Source organism: Panicum hallii, chromosome 6 (assembly GCF_002211085.1).
Source record: "Panicum hallii strain FIL2 chromosome 6, PHallii_v3.1, whole genome shotgun sequence".
Classification (NCBI taxonomy): Eukaryota; Viridiplantae; Streptophyta; class Magnoliopsida; order Poales; family Poaceae; genus Panicum; species Panicum hallii.
This window is the reverse complement of record NC_038047.1, coordinates 14,049,579-14,064,585: the sequence shown is the minus strand read 5'-3', so window position 1 is coordinate 14,064,585 and position 15,007 is coordinate 14,049,579.

Below are 15,007 nucleotides of genomic sequence, written 5' to 3'. Positions count from 1 at the left end.
ATAATGTGCTTGCAACGAAGATAACAAACATATACAAGAAGTTTAGGATGTACCCAGAGGCGGGGCTAGTGCTGAAGGCACCGGATGCGTCGTTACTCAACATTGCTAGTCGAGCCTGTTTGATGTAGCCAATCAAGATGCCGTGCAGGTTATCGCAGTGTAGTTGCACCAGCCACCAGGAAGTCGTCGTAGTAGTCGGAGGTACGTAGTGCAGATGCGCTAGCCACTAGTAAGTAGTTGTAGTTGTAATTGAAGCAGTAGGAGATGTAGTCGAAGCAGTCGGAGGTGTCGTCGAAGTAGTCGGAGGTGTAGTTGAAGCAGTAGGAAAGTAGTTGCAACAAGCAGTCGTACTGATGCGCTCCCCAAAAACTTGATCGCCCTTCTACTCCTCGGGCAGGGAAGAATGCAGCTTCGGAGGCCTACTCTTCTGGGTTGCCTGTGCACTCAGGATGCCGGAACAAGGACAACAAAGGAGCTCGTGTTTTTTTCTTTTATAGACACTAGAGACATCCCTTGAACGTCCAAATTAATGCCATAAAAGGTAGTAGAGACGTCCCTTGAACGCCCAAGTTAATGTCATAAAAGGTAGTAACTTAAAAGGTTAGTTACTACTTGTTTTGAAACCAGCAAATCAATTGTCAGTTACTCATAGGCCTTGGGATTTATTGACCGTATCTAATTAGGCCTTTTGCTCCAATTAGTCTAACAAGACCATGATCCAGTGTTATGGTAAGCCAGTCCACTAGCTTGCTGGTACACTACAACCGTGAAATCAAATTCCCGAAACAACCGTGCACTAATCAATCAATGTGTATTAATTACTAGGTCTTTGAATGCACTAATTAATGTTTGCAGCAGCTCGGCTCCAGCCTGTCTCTCTAGCTCTAGGCTCTGTACGATGGGGTCGGCTGGAGGGCTCCTGAACGCTCGGCTCGCAGGGCGGGGGACGCGGGTGACCATGTGGGCAGAGTGGGACGCAGAACAAATGATGGCAAATCCTAGCACGCCATGTGGCCTGGCTACAGAATAACTATTCGGTGGCCGGCTAAAGAGTATAATCTCCATACATATACATATACATATACATATACATATACATATACATATACATATACATATACATATACATATACATAAATGTTATTCTACACCCAACCAGCCACCTGCACCCAACCCACGCGCGCCACCCGCACCAGCCCCTCACGGCCCACCCGCGCGCAAGGCAACTCAACCCCACACCCCACCCCCACGTGCTCGACCAGACTCCCCAAACAACGGTGATGGCGGAATCCGCAGGCGGCGGGACTCAGGGGGGGGGGGGGTTGCGGCTGCGCGAGATTTTCCCCCGTACCCCGCAGCAAGCGCCATGGCCCGAGCGGGAGGGTGGTCTCCTCGGCGGAGCGTCTCATATTTCTCCGAGCAGGAGAGCACGGTGGCTCAGTGTTGGGAGCGGGACCTCCTCGAGCGTACGCCTTGCGCTGCCCTGCCTCGAGCGGGCGGGAGGGCGGATGCCTCGAGCCGGAGCGCGCCGGCTGAGCGGTGGCAGGGTGGGGGAGCGCCCTCCCAGCGGTGCGATTCGGGAAAGCGGCACGACGCGTGGCCTGGCTGCACGATTCGTGAGCGGCGGCGGCTTAGTTTGGGGGTGGTGGGGCTGGCGAGGTTAGGCGTCGCAGCCAAGGCTCATTGCTCGCCAGTCGAGGTGCGGAGCAGTCAGCGACGAGGGGATCTCCCCCAACCTCCTATACATGTGCTTCATTTTCTAGTGAGCATCCTTTTTGATCATGCAACGCCTCACCTTTTTTGACTAATCGTAGTCATGAATGCTAGATGGATTGGAATTGGATGTTCTAGGGTTGCAGTTTTGTCAGATTTTTGCTCGTTGCGTGTTGATTTTCATCCCAATTGTGAAGGAGCAGAGGCGTGAAGAAATTAAGGTGAGATTATCCACGCTACGCACAACCCCCCTAGTCAGACCCGGGGCCACTGGACTGTGCACATGGCGTACATATTCTATGATAAGGGATAGGACATGACCCACACCCTACACCAGTTGGAACTACTCGTACAGGAGAAGAACTAGTCGGAACAGAAGGAAACTATCCGAGTAGCACTTGGGTAGGACTTCTAAGCTCGTATTTGGCTAGAACTTCTATGTAACCCTGTCCCTCCAGACTATATAAAGGCGGGCAGGGACCCCCTCCAAACAACATACATCATCTAACGCAATACAAACCACCACACTAGACGTAGGGTATTACACTCTCGGTGGCTCGAACCTGTCTAAAGTTTTATGTTCCTTGCACCTTCGAGTTCCTGATCTCAGTGACACCCCACCTACAATCTACCACCTCGAGGGTATCCCTCGGTGGGCTTGGAGGTCAAAAACCGACAGCTGACAACTGGCGCGCAAGGTAGGGGTGTTCATCAAGCATCCACCGGCGAACTCGGTGGCATCTTTTAACTTCACCAGCGCCATGCTCGACGAGGGCACAATTTTCATCTTCGGTTCGTGGGTCTGCGTCGCTAACAGCGTCGGTAGCTTTTGTTAGCACCTCATTGATGACATGAAGCCGGAGGCATATGCAGCAGCTCAACACAGCGATCTCGACGAGTTAATCGACAACCTCGATGAGACGCTGCTTTCTGACCTAGCCAGGGAGATTAAGGAGGAGTCCGCTGTTGATGCGACTTCAACTCGTGCTGCACCAGGACTTCTCGGGTCGGATTCAATCCAATATGAGGAAGAGCGTACCCGACTCCTATTTGGGCTACGCAATGCAGCTTCTATCTACCAGGAGCTCACTCAATCCGAGTTCCTCTCCACATTGGAAGAGGACTTGGATAATCTTCTCAAGCTCGGAGACGCGGGAGCCACTGCCTATTGGGAGGCCCCTGTTTTTGACAACTAGTCGGACTCGGATGATGACTCCAAAACCTTTTTGGGTTGTCATCTAGGCATGACTATAACCTCGATGCCACAGGGCTGGTTCGTGTACTGGAAGGGCATGGAGCCCTCTGAGCTACTCGAATACGACTCCCGCCTTGTGGCCTTCACATAAGAAATGCCATTTCAGGAAGGCAAGCCCCTCTCTCCCATCATCAAGGAGGGATAGGGCAGGACAGTACTCATCGACTACAGCTCCAGCAGAGAGTTTTCACCGTAACGTCACGTCTACATGGCCTCCCTCCATGAGCATGACGATGATGACGAACCAAGAAGAGAGTATGACGATGAACTACTCATAGACGTCTCCACCGACGAGCGCACAGCGGACGCTCCTCAAGTTGAAGACGAGGAGCACAGAAGAATCCGAAGGATCAAGAACGCCAAACATGCCAAGCGTAGGCTGAATGCAGAAGCCTGCGCACGGAACCCACCTCACAGCAAAAACCTCAATGGTGCCTTCACTGCAGCCGACAATCACCAGTACAACACGCCAATCGGGAACATCACCGAAGCAGCTTTGTTAATTCAGCGGTTCCCCCAAAACCCGGAGACCGAGCGGCTGCTGCATCTGATGCAGCGCACCATCATTCAAATGGACCAATGGGACCCCATGCCATCGCTGCAGCGCAGTCGCTCAAGATTGAAGCGTTGAGCTCCATCCCCCAGGTTAGTCGTACCCCAGGAAGAGGACCCAACCCTCGAGGAAACGACAACTGCCACTACAACCAAGACAATCAGGGTGACCACGGACACCAGCACGCCCAGCAATCCGCACGTGGCCACACTGACCAAGAAGTCCAACAGCCTCCATGAAAGTCGGGCAACCACCAGGTCTCAAGGCCCCAAGCCGGCGGTCACTCTGTGGGAGGCCACGGCCACCATGGAAACCTCCGCGACTTGCCTACAGTTGACCGAAGGCAAAAGATCAATGAAGGCCGTGACACTTGAGATATCATTGACTCAAGACGCTGTGAGCGCGGTGGTGATCCATGCGACATTGACGATAGTGATCGCTTCCCAGCTTTCACTCACAACATCACCTCCCGCGACTGCCCAAGGGAGTTCAAGCCAGTCGGTATCACAAAGTACGATAGCAAACAAGACCCACGGCTGTGGCAGAACCAACCTGAATTATACCGGCTCAAGTACGTGAGTCCAATCCCGAGGGCTCCAATGTGCTTCAAACGGTATAATCCCTTGGCCTGTCGGGTAACGTCCCAATAAACCACCGATACACAGGATCAAATAAGGTTACCTCACACGAAGGTGAGTCCAGAGATACAATCACCATCATATTTTACATCAAAAGGAATTACATGATAAGAATTTTCAAAAGTAATACAAAATTTCAAACTCAGAGGAAAACAGTACAACTGTTGAAGTTTTGGCTTATGGCAGCGGAAAACATACGCGATGATTTACAATACGTCGTCAAGACGGATGCCATGCTAAACCCGGGCACGACATCACTCGAGATCATCAGTATTGGCCGGGGACGGATCCCATTCCTCGGACCAATCTTCTGGAAGAGCACAGGGCCATGACAGGGAAAGAGTAGGGTCTTCAAAGGCTTTACCTGAAAAACATAAAACTAGCAAGGCTGAGTATACTAATACTCAGCAAGGCTTACCCGGAATTGGGTATACTTTAGCCCATAGCTAGACTCATGAAGGCTTATAAGGGTTCTGGGTATAGTTTTAGCTGAAAAGCAACTAAGAGTAGGTCCTTAATTTCAACTTTTAGCTTTCAAGTTCTTTGTGATTATCCATTCTAGATAAGCACCTATAACTAAGCAAGCATGGTATAATCCTTAGTCAAACATCCTCTTCGATAATCATAACATTGCTCTTGTTACTCAATGTGACAAAGGGATTAAGCAGTCTCAATCATCATGAGAAGCGGTCGATTCTGAATCGAATTTAAACTTGCAAGGTAAACCTAACTCACACTCTTGGAACACCACAGGGTTGTTCCGAAGCAACCGTTTACCGTTCATTCCGACTCGTGGATCAGAGCCACCACAAGCGACTGCAGGACCATACGCACTTCCAAAGTGCAGGACGTACGTCTGTAGCGCGACTACAAAACCCGTACTCCTGGTTGCCATTGCAACACGTATTCCCACATGTCGGTGCGTGTGAACATAAAATAAAGATCGAGTGGTGGGAGGTATGTCCACTCCTCGGGCCGATTGGCTACTAGGCTTACTGCTTACCATATTTCGCGGCATGTGGTTAGTACTTTCAAACGCTTAACCCCAATCACCACACGCTGCGACCTTATCAAGTTCAACAACACAGACGGGGTATCATCTCGACCATGATACCTCATAAAACTCCCGTCCGTCATCCTTATAGTGATAACAGGAATGTAAACATTACAACTCCTATATCGCGCGAGTGACAGGAAATCACCCGACTTCTACCGGCCCTATTAGCATAGCAGCTACTCGGACTCAAGTGCTAGTATTCATTACATTGGTTCCTAGGGAAATGCAACTAGGGTTTCAAGCAATTCCTAAGAACTTAATGCATAGAATACGTAAATAGATATAGATTGCAGTGTAATAAAATAGTAGGTTATGTCCGGGGCTTGCCTTTACTGGTGGGGCTGAAGTCAGAAATGTCAATATCTTCCGAACTTTGGTTCGGGGCTTCAGTTAATCCCTTGGTGACATTTGCTTGGTCTTCTGAAACATCCTCTGCTGACTCCGGGGAGATCTCGTAGGTACCGTTGCTGAAGTAGTCGTATATACATGCAATGCAACATCACATTCAAGTGTGCACACAAAACTATCTTAATTCATGCTAAAGTTGCATTTCAACATTCCTTTAAAATTCTACTCACATAACAATCAGAAAGATTTAAAACTAAACTTAGACAGAGCTTTAGGAGGAACAACTAATTAGAAATAGCTACTTGTTGAGGGTTACAACAAAGTCGATTGGAAACAACGAGGGTTTAACCGATTGAGGAATGCATCGGGTTTCTAGACGATGGATGAAAACATCAATTACTTCAGCAGAGGGGTGATTCCTAAAGCAGTTGTGTCTTAACTGAGATGTGCTTAAGTGTTATTCTAGGTAACTAAGTGTGGTTGTATCGACTCGATTACGTCAGCACAACTATCGAGTGATGTACAGCCGATTGGAGTGTGGTTAAGGGTATGTGACCGATAAGTAATAAGCTGACCTCTCAGTCGATAAATCGACTGATAGAAAGGTGTGGATGAGGATGGGAAAACTAAGGATTGATCGGTCGGGTTTGACCGATAGGTAGATAGTCGATTGCTCAGCCGATAAATCGACTGGTAGAAGTGTGTGGATATGGATGGGGAGACTAGGGATCGATTGGCTATATTTGACCGATACGGAAAACGACTAGAATCGGCTTGGATCGGCCGATGGCAAGAACCTTAAGATCGTGTGTGCATCTCCGATATATCGACTATGTGCAGCCGATGTAGGACAGAACAAAAGAATTGTATCGGCAGTAGCCGATACTAGAAAGGTAACAACTATATCAGCTAACCAGCCGGTGGTAGAAACATCGACTGACAGCTGTTACACAGAAACATCCTAGACTCAAGGAAAGCGGATGCTTAGCAGCTGAACTGATAGCCAACGCTGAAGCATAGCCGCAGAGATGTTTTGGCTAAGCAGCAGACACACAAGAACTAACAGGGATCCTTATACGACAAGGAACCTAAAGAAACAGCAATCGAGACGGGGACAATGTCTTAATGGCAGGGATATGAGCACTTATATGAAAGGTTTAACGAAACATCACATATTTCTATTTAAGATCTATATTCTATGGCTTACTTTTCAGTTATAACACAAGCATACAATATAAAGCACAATAAAACATTCATTCCCTAACATTTGACCTAAACCACACATCAAAGACTTTCACTCAAGATCACAACATAAAACTTATAGGTTTTGACTTAGGGTTTCAAACGAAACTGATTTTACATTTTTATGAACTTCCTATGAAAATCTATGAAATGTAGAAGTTCATCGATTTGAAATACAGAAAGCTTTGGAAATTTTACAAAGAACACCCTAGAACTTTCTAAAACGAAGCAATCAAGTCCCTGGTCCGGGAAAACGGGTAACAGGAAGTTAATGACGATATTCCGGCAAAGGAGTCGCCGGCATTAAGAAGATTCCGCGAATTAGGGCAAACCTTTGGGTAGCCTTGGTTATGAAGGAGAACACACGGAAAGTGAATTCCCGCGGTGAACAGGATTGGCGATGAGATGAGCTCGACGATGACGAGATTCCGTGGTTGACGAAGAAGTTTGCCGGTAGGGTTGCCGTGCTTGGTTGCATCGAGGCTCCTCCGAGCTCGTCACGCCTAACTGCCGCCTTCGCTCCATAACTCCTCCTTCCGACTTGTCGCGCCATAAGCGCCTCTCTGCTTCCGCGAGGATCGAGGCCTGCCTGCATCAGGATCACATCTTCCGCTACCGTCTGCGCTAGACCACCTCCGTTCTCCACGAGCAGTTCGCAGTGCCGCTTGACTTCGTCCGCGGCTTCCTCCTCAACGATCCCCGACGTTCTCCACGCGTGCCTCTACTGCTCCCTGGGCAGGTCCGCCTGCAACCGCCGCATTGCAACTTCTCTCGCATCGCGCGTGACCTCCCTGCACTTTGTCGTCCTGCACGCCGTGCAGCTGCTCTTCCACTTCCTGCTGCCGAACCCGTGTTCTGCCGGCCTTGCCACGTCACTCCCGCGCTCGCACACGCGTTCCAGCATTGCTCGTGCCACCTCTCCTCCGGCCGCCCAGCGCTTGCACTCCAGTGCGCTGCGTGCCGCTCGCTCCTGCACGCGCTGCCACGTCGCGCTCCACAAGCTCCCGTACGCCACCGCGCGCACGCCATCGCCCTGCGCTTCTAGCTCCTGCGCACGCCGTCGCGCACGCCTCCCGCGCGCACGCATCTGCGCGCTCCATGCCGCCCGCCTGAGCCGTTGCCGCTGCGCCAGCCAAGCTCCGCTCCTGCTTCGGCCGAGCCGCTCCTCGCTCGCCCTGTGCACTAGCGCCGCGTCGCTCTGCCGCCCGGGACCTCGCCCGAACGCTTGCACCACGAGCCACCCTCGCTGCGTCGCACGACACCCGCTCACTCTGCTCCACCCGCGCGGCGTTCACCCCTTGCTGCCGCGCACCTGCGCTCCGCACCCGAGCCAGCGCGTCCGCGCGCCGCTGGCCTGCTTCCGCTCGCCCCAACGCCCGGGCCTGCCCGCGCGGCACCCGCTCGTGCACGCCGCTCCGCTTCCGCGTCTGCCATGGCCCGCACCAGCCACTGCTCCCGCCTGCTTCCACGCGCTTGCCCGCACCGCCTGGCGCCTGGGGCCAAGCCCTGCGCAGCGCCTCCTAGGCCTGCTGCTGCCCCTGCGCCGGGCCCGCCAGCCGAGCTGCGCCACCAGCAGCTCGCCCCCGCACGCGTCGCGCCTGCGCCCGCGAGCCACGCGCCCGCGCAGCGCCCTGCGCCGCCCGCTCAGGCCCCCCTGGATCCGCCCTGCACACCGCCGCCTGCCGCGCCTCGACCTGGCTGCGCCCGAGCCGCCGCACCGGCTCGCGCCCCGCGCTGCGCGACGCCGCCCGCGCGCGCCTGGGCCGTGCGCTCCCGCGCGCGCGCCGCCGCTCCACCACCGCGCGAGCCGCGGCCGCCCCAGCCGCCAGCTGCGCTGCGCCGTGCGCTTAGGCCCGCTACTCGCCCCCACCTCCGCTCGGCCGCTGCCGCTCGCTCAATCTCTGCCGCGGCCCGCGCGCCCGCCAGCTGCGCATCCGCCTGCCACCGCTCGGGTCCCGCTGTGCGCCGCTCCCGTGCCTGTGCGCCGCCCGGGGCAGGAGCACTCCGTTTCACCACCGCCAGCTGCGTCTAGAGGAGAGAAAGGGGAAAAAAAATGGGGACAGAAATAGAGACCAAGGGAAACAGCGCTGGATTTTATGGAAACAGCAGGAGGCGCCAGGGATAAGGAAACAGAGGAGAAGGATGAACAGACTTCTCCAAGGACTTATGCGCAATTTCTGAAAACTGTAGGGACCTGTTTGTAAAACCAAAATTTCCCGTTGATTTAAAACCCGAATGAAGAAATGCCCAAAACGAAAATTGGAGAGTTTTTCAAACTCTACAACATTGCTTTAGGCCCCAAGTTCAAAAACTCAAAACTTATATTTTTACACGTGAATCTTTGAACAAAAGTCAGATTTGAATTGCTTTTGTCCTAAAGAGCGTAATTTTATAAAATTCAGGACCTAACTGCAAGCATTTATGACACGTCGTAATGACGGGATAGACTCGTCATAATGGTTGGATAGACATGTCATGATGAGTTGCACTTTTACACTTTAGTCCTGAGTAAATTTGAAAGTTACTTTTGTAAATCAAATACTTGGGTAAAAGGACTTGTACTTTTATAAAATTACATAGACACCCTTGTTTCTACCATTTTACCCAAAATTTTTATACAATTCAACACTTGCATTTCCAATGCAACTTTTGGATAAATATATATTTTTTTACAAGGAATAAAATAAGAAAAACATGTTTACCAAAACCACCTTTCACTTATTTTTAAATTACCCTTATCTAGTTACATTTTGCAAAAACAACCCTAGGTTTTTCTGTAATTACAAAAATACCCTTTTTACTTGTACTTTTAAATTTTCAAAAGTTTCACATAAACATACACAAGCTTTATGCAGACAGACACATATTTCACACTAACAAAATATACGTCTAGCATTACAAATACACGAACTGTCACAGCCTTCCCCCCTAAAAAGAATCTCGTCCCCAGATTCGGACGAAAGACTCTTAAAGGGAAGAGAAGTAAATCACCCATCAAAAGTGACAAAAAGCAATCACACCAGAGAAACTTGAGGTTAATGATAGAAGCCGTTGGTGTATGTTGAGAGGAGTGTAGCGAGAGCATGGATAAATTGTACATGTATGATTTTGACGAGAGAAGAGAGAGAGAAGTGATCTAGTTTTCCTAGAGCTAAGATCAATACAAGACGACGACAAATGTCGGCGACATTCGTCACAAAGCTCATGAATAGCAAGTAAGGATAGCACAAGAGACTGATAAGTGATGTTTGAAACATTTCTGCTCAGAGTTTATTATCTGAATGATTTAGATGATATTGATTGCAAAACATGCCTATTTATACTGATGCAAGCAAGGAATGAGGACAAAATGCTCCAACCATGATCGTGATGCACTGTTGAGATGTATGATTGCAATGATGATGCAACCCGAGAATGGAGGATTTCATGCATGATCGAAATGGTGCATATGACATAATGCCGTTACCATGATGCTGACCGAATGATGCATACACCATGATGCAAGGATGATGATACTTGCAATGTATGCACGTATGAAATGCATGAAATATGATGCATACCCGCATGAGTTGATGATGCACACGACTCGCATCCTGGAACCGTTTTCTCGTAACTAACACCTGAGTAGCTCTATATCCTTAAACGAGGATCAAAAGTTAGGACACTGGTAAGGTTGCACCAGAAAAGTTTGCAGTGGGGTTACGTCACATATACCTTGTCACCAGTGCGCTCCTAAGGGCTCAATCATATGGCTGCAGCGCACATGAGGCCTTAGGTTCCGACACGGCATCATGGTTATGTGATTAAACACCACCACAAAAGAGAAATAGCAACCCTGTAGTGCCAACAGCAACAAGATAGATCTTAGGAAACCGAAGACAACCTAAGGTTGTACTGGAGGCACACCCGTTAGTCAGTCTACGGATTCCGATGATGATGCAACACCACGCACTAACCAAAGATGGTACATATTATGATGCATGACTTTTGCCGGGAGAATTGTATGCAAAAAGTAATTATTGTCATACATCTTTTAAATTTATCCAAAATCATCTGAGCAAAAACTGAAGGTGTAACTTTCAGATGTTGTAACCAGAATAGCCAACAATATAAGGTACAACATCATGAAAGGATAGATGAATCACTGAATGATGGATTGAAGAATTTGCTGATGATTATCGAGATGTAACCATCAAAGGAAAAACTCAATGGTTTTGCTGGAACAGATCCAAAACAAGATTCAAGGGTTTGATTTAACGATTAAGCTAAGATCGGTGATAAGGTCCAAACATGACCCATCCCACGGGATTCACAAAAGACCTTCTCACTTTAGGTTAGCCTAGCAGATTATGTCGGCTCCTACAACACAGAGTCTAGACAGACATTTAGATACAAGCACATATTTCAGTACATCAACGTAACAACCAAGGCAATCAGGTCAATCCAAGATGTCATGATGTATGCACGTTCTACACGTCCTCACAAACAAAAATAACTGCCAAGTAATCTTGGTCTTACGTGGTTAAATACGGTGGCATCATATAAACACGTCTCTCCCTATAATATCTAGTCGATAATCCTAATCGTTCGGAACCTATCGAATCGTGGTTAGCATTCCTGCAGAAAACACAATATGTATATACTGAACCTTTCATGCCAGCATGTCATGAAAGCGTCCCCAATCATTACTGTTTACTATAGAAATAGTATCTGTATGATTACCGCCGTACAGACGACGTTAACATACGTTACTGAGATAACGTATTCACGGGGGTACCGCAAAATGCGGGGATGTTGTTGTTCATACCCCCTTACCTAACTATATACTCCCAATGTAATCAACTGAAGTTGGTACATTGGCAGCATCTCAAGTAGGCCACTGCTTGAGAAACAGCGTTCGGTTCGCATCACCGACGGGAAGGCCAAGCTCCCTCAGTTGGCTGAGGATCCTTACCTTCTTACCTCACCATCGAAGATGTCGTTACAGAATATAAGGTTGAGTTGTGCATGAATTTAATTTTTAACAGAAAAGTAATGCTGGTAGTTAGGGTTATATATATATATATACTATAGCCACCTCTATTTCCCTTATAAGCATTACCCTAGGGCTTTACGTACTAAATTCAATCCTTAACGGATCCAACGTAGTTTTGCTAAACATTTTGTTGGTCAAACCTTTATACTGAAAGTATTTTTTAAGGTAAAAGGTATCTCCAGGGTAACCTTATAGCTCTGATACCAGCTGTGGCAGAACCAACCTGAATTATACCGGCTCAAGTACGCGAGTCCAATCCCGAGGGCTCCAATGTGCTTCAAACGGTATAATCCCTTGGCCTGTCGGGTAACGTCCCGATAAACCACCGATACACAGGATCAAATAAGGTTACCTCACACGAAGGTGAGTCCAGAGATACAATCACCATCATATTTTACATCACAAGGAATTACATGATAAGAATTTTCAAAAGTAATACGAAATTTCAAACTCAGAGGAAAACAGTACAACTGTTGAAGTTTTGGCTTTTGGCAGCGGAAAACATACGCGATGATTTACAATACGTTGTCAAGACGGATGCCATGCTAAGCCCGGGCACGACATCACTCGAGATCATCAGTATTGGCCGGGGACGGATCCCATTCCTCGGACCAATCTTCTGGAAGAGCACAGGGCCATGACAGGGAAAGAGTAGGGTCTTCAAAGGCTTTACCTGAAAAACATAAAACTAGCAAGGCTGAGTATACTAATACTCAGCAAGGCTTACCCGGAATTAGGTATACTTTAGCCCATAGCTAGACTCATGAAGGCTTATAAGGGTTCTGGGTATAGTTTTAGCTGAAAAGCAACTAAGAGTAGGTCCTTAATTTCAACTTTTAGCTTTCAAGTTCTATGTGATTATCCATTCTAGATAAGCACCTATAACTAAGCAAGCATGGTATAATCCTTAGTCAAACATCCTCTTCGATAATCATAACATTGCTCTTGTTACTCAATGTGACAAAGGGATTAAGCAGTCTCAATCATCGTGAGAAGCGGTCGATTCTGAATCAAATTTAACCTTGCAAGGTAAACCTAACTCACACGCTTGGAACACCACAGGGTTGTTCCGAAGCAACCGTTTACCGTTCATTCCGACTCGTGGATCAGAGCCACCACAAGCGACTGCAGGACCATACGCACTTCCAAAGTGCAGGACGTACGTCTGTAGCGCGACTACAAAACCCGTACTCCTGGTTGCCATTGCAACACGTATTCCCACACGTCGGTGCGTGTGAACATAAAATAAAGATCGAGTGGTGGGAGGTATGTCCACTCCTCGGGCCGATTGGCTACTAGGCTTACCGCTTACCATATTTCATGGCATGTGGTTAGTACTTTCAAACGCTTAACCCCGATCACCACACGTTGCGACCTTATCAAGTTCAACAACACAGACGGGGTATCATCTCGACCATGATACCTCATAAAACTCCCGTCCGTCATCATTATAGTGATAACAGGAATGTAAACATTACAACTCCTATATCGCACGAGTGACAGGAAATCACCCGACTTCTACCGGCCCTATTAGCATAGCAGCTACTCGGACTCAAGTGCTAGTATTCATTACATTGGTTCCTAGGGAAATGCAACTAGGGTTTCAAGCAATTCCTAAGAACTTAATGCATAGAATACGTAAATAGATATAGATTGCAGTGTAATAAAATAGTAGGTTATGTCCGGGGCTTGCCTTTACTGGTGGGGCTGAAGTCAGAAATGTCAATATCTTCCGAACTTTGGTTCGGGGCTTCAGTTAATCCCTTGGTGACATTTGCTTGGTCTTCAGAAACATCCTCTGCTGACTCCGGGGAGATCTCGTAGGTACCGTTGCTGAAGTAGTCGTATATACATGCAATGCAACATCACATTCAAGTGTGCACACAAAACTATCTTAATTCATGCTAAAGTTGCATTTCAACATTCCTTTAACATTCTACTCACATAACAATCAAAAAGATTTAAAACTAAACTTAGACAGAGCTTTAGGAGGAACAACTAATTAGAAACAGCTACTTGTTGAGGGTTACAACAAAGTTGATTGGAAACAACGAGGGTTTAACCGATTGAGGAATGCATCGGGTTTCTAGACGATGGATGAAAACATCGATTACTTCAGCAGAAGGGTGATTCCTAAAGCAGTTGTGTCTTAACTGAGATGTGCTTAAGTGTTATTCTAGGTAACTAAGTGTGGTTGTATCGACTCGATTACGTCAGCACAACTATCGAGTGATGTACAGCCGATTGGAGTGTGGTTAAGGGTATGTGACCGATAAGTAATAAGCTGACCTCTCAGTCGATAAATCGACTGATAGAAAGGTGTGGATGAGGATGGGAAAACTAAGGATTGATCGGTCGGGTTTGACCGATAGGTAGATAGTCGATTGCTCAGCCGATAAATCGACTGATAGAAGTGTGTGGATATGGATGGGGAGACTAGGGATCGATCGGCTATATTTGACCGATACGGAAAACGACTAGAATCGGCTTGGATCGGCCGATGGCAAGAACCTTAAGATCGTGTGTGCATCTCCGATATATCGACTATGTGCAGCCGATGTAGGACAGAACAAAAGAATTGTATCGGCAGTAGCCAATACTAGAAAGGTAACAACTATATCAGCTAACTAGCCGATGGTAGAAACATCAACTGACAGCTGTTACACAGAAACATCCTAGACTCAAGGAAAGCGGATGCTTAGCAGCTGAACTGATAGCCAACGCTGAAGCATAGCCGCAGAGATGTTTTGGCTAAGCAGCAGACACACAAGAACTAACGGGGATCCTTATACGACAAGGAACCTAAAGAAACAGCAATCGAGACGGGGACAATGTCTTAATGGCAGGGATATGAGCACTTATATGAAAGGTTTAACGAAACATCACATATTTCTATTTAAGATCTATATTCTATGGCTTACTTTTCAGTTATAACACAAGCATACAATATAAAGCACAATAAAACATTCATTCCCTAACATTTGACCTAAACCACACATCAAAGACTTTCACTCAAGATCACAACATAAAACTTATAGGTTTTGACTTAGGGTTTCAAACGAAACTGATTTTTCATTTTTATGAACTTCCTATGAAAATCTATGAAATGTAGAAGTTCATCGATTTGAAATATAGAAAGCTTTGGAAATTTTACAAAGAACACCCT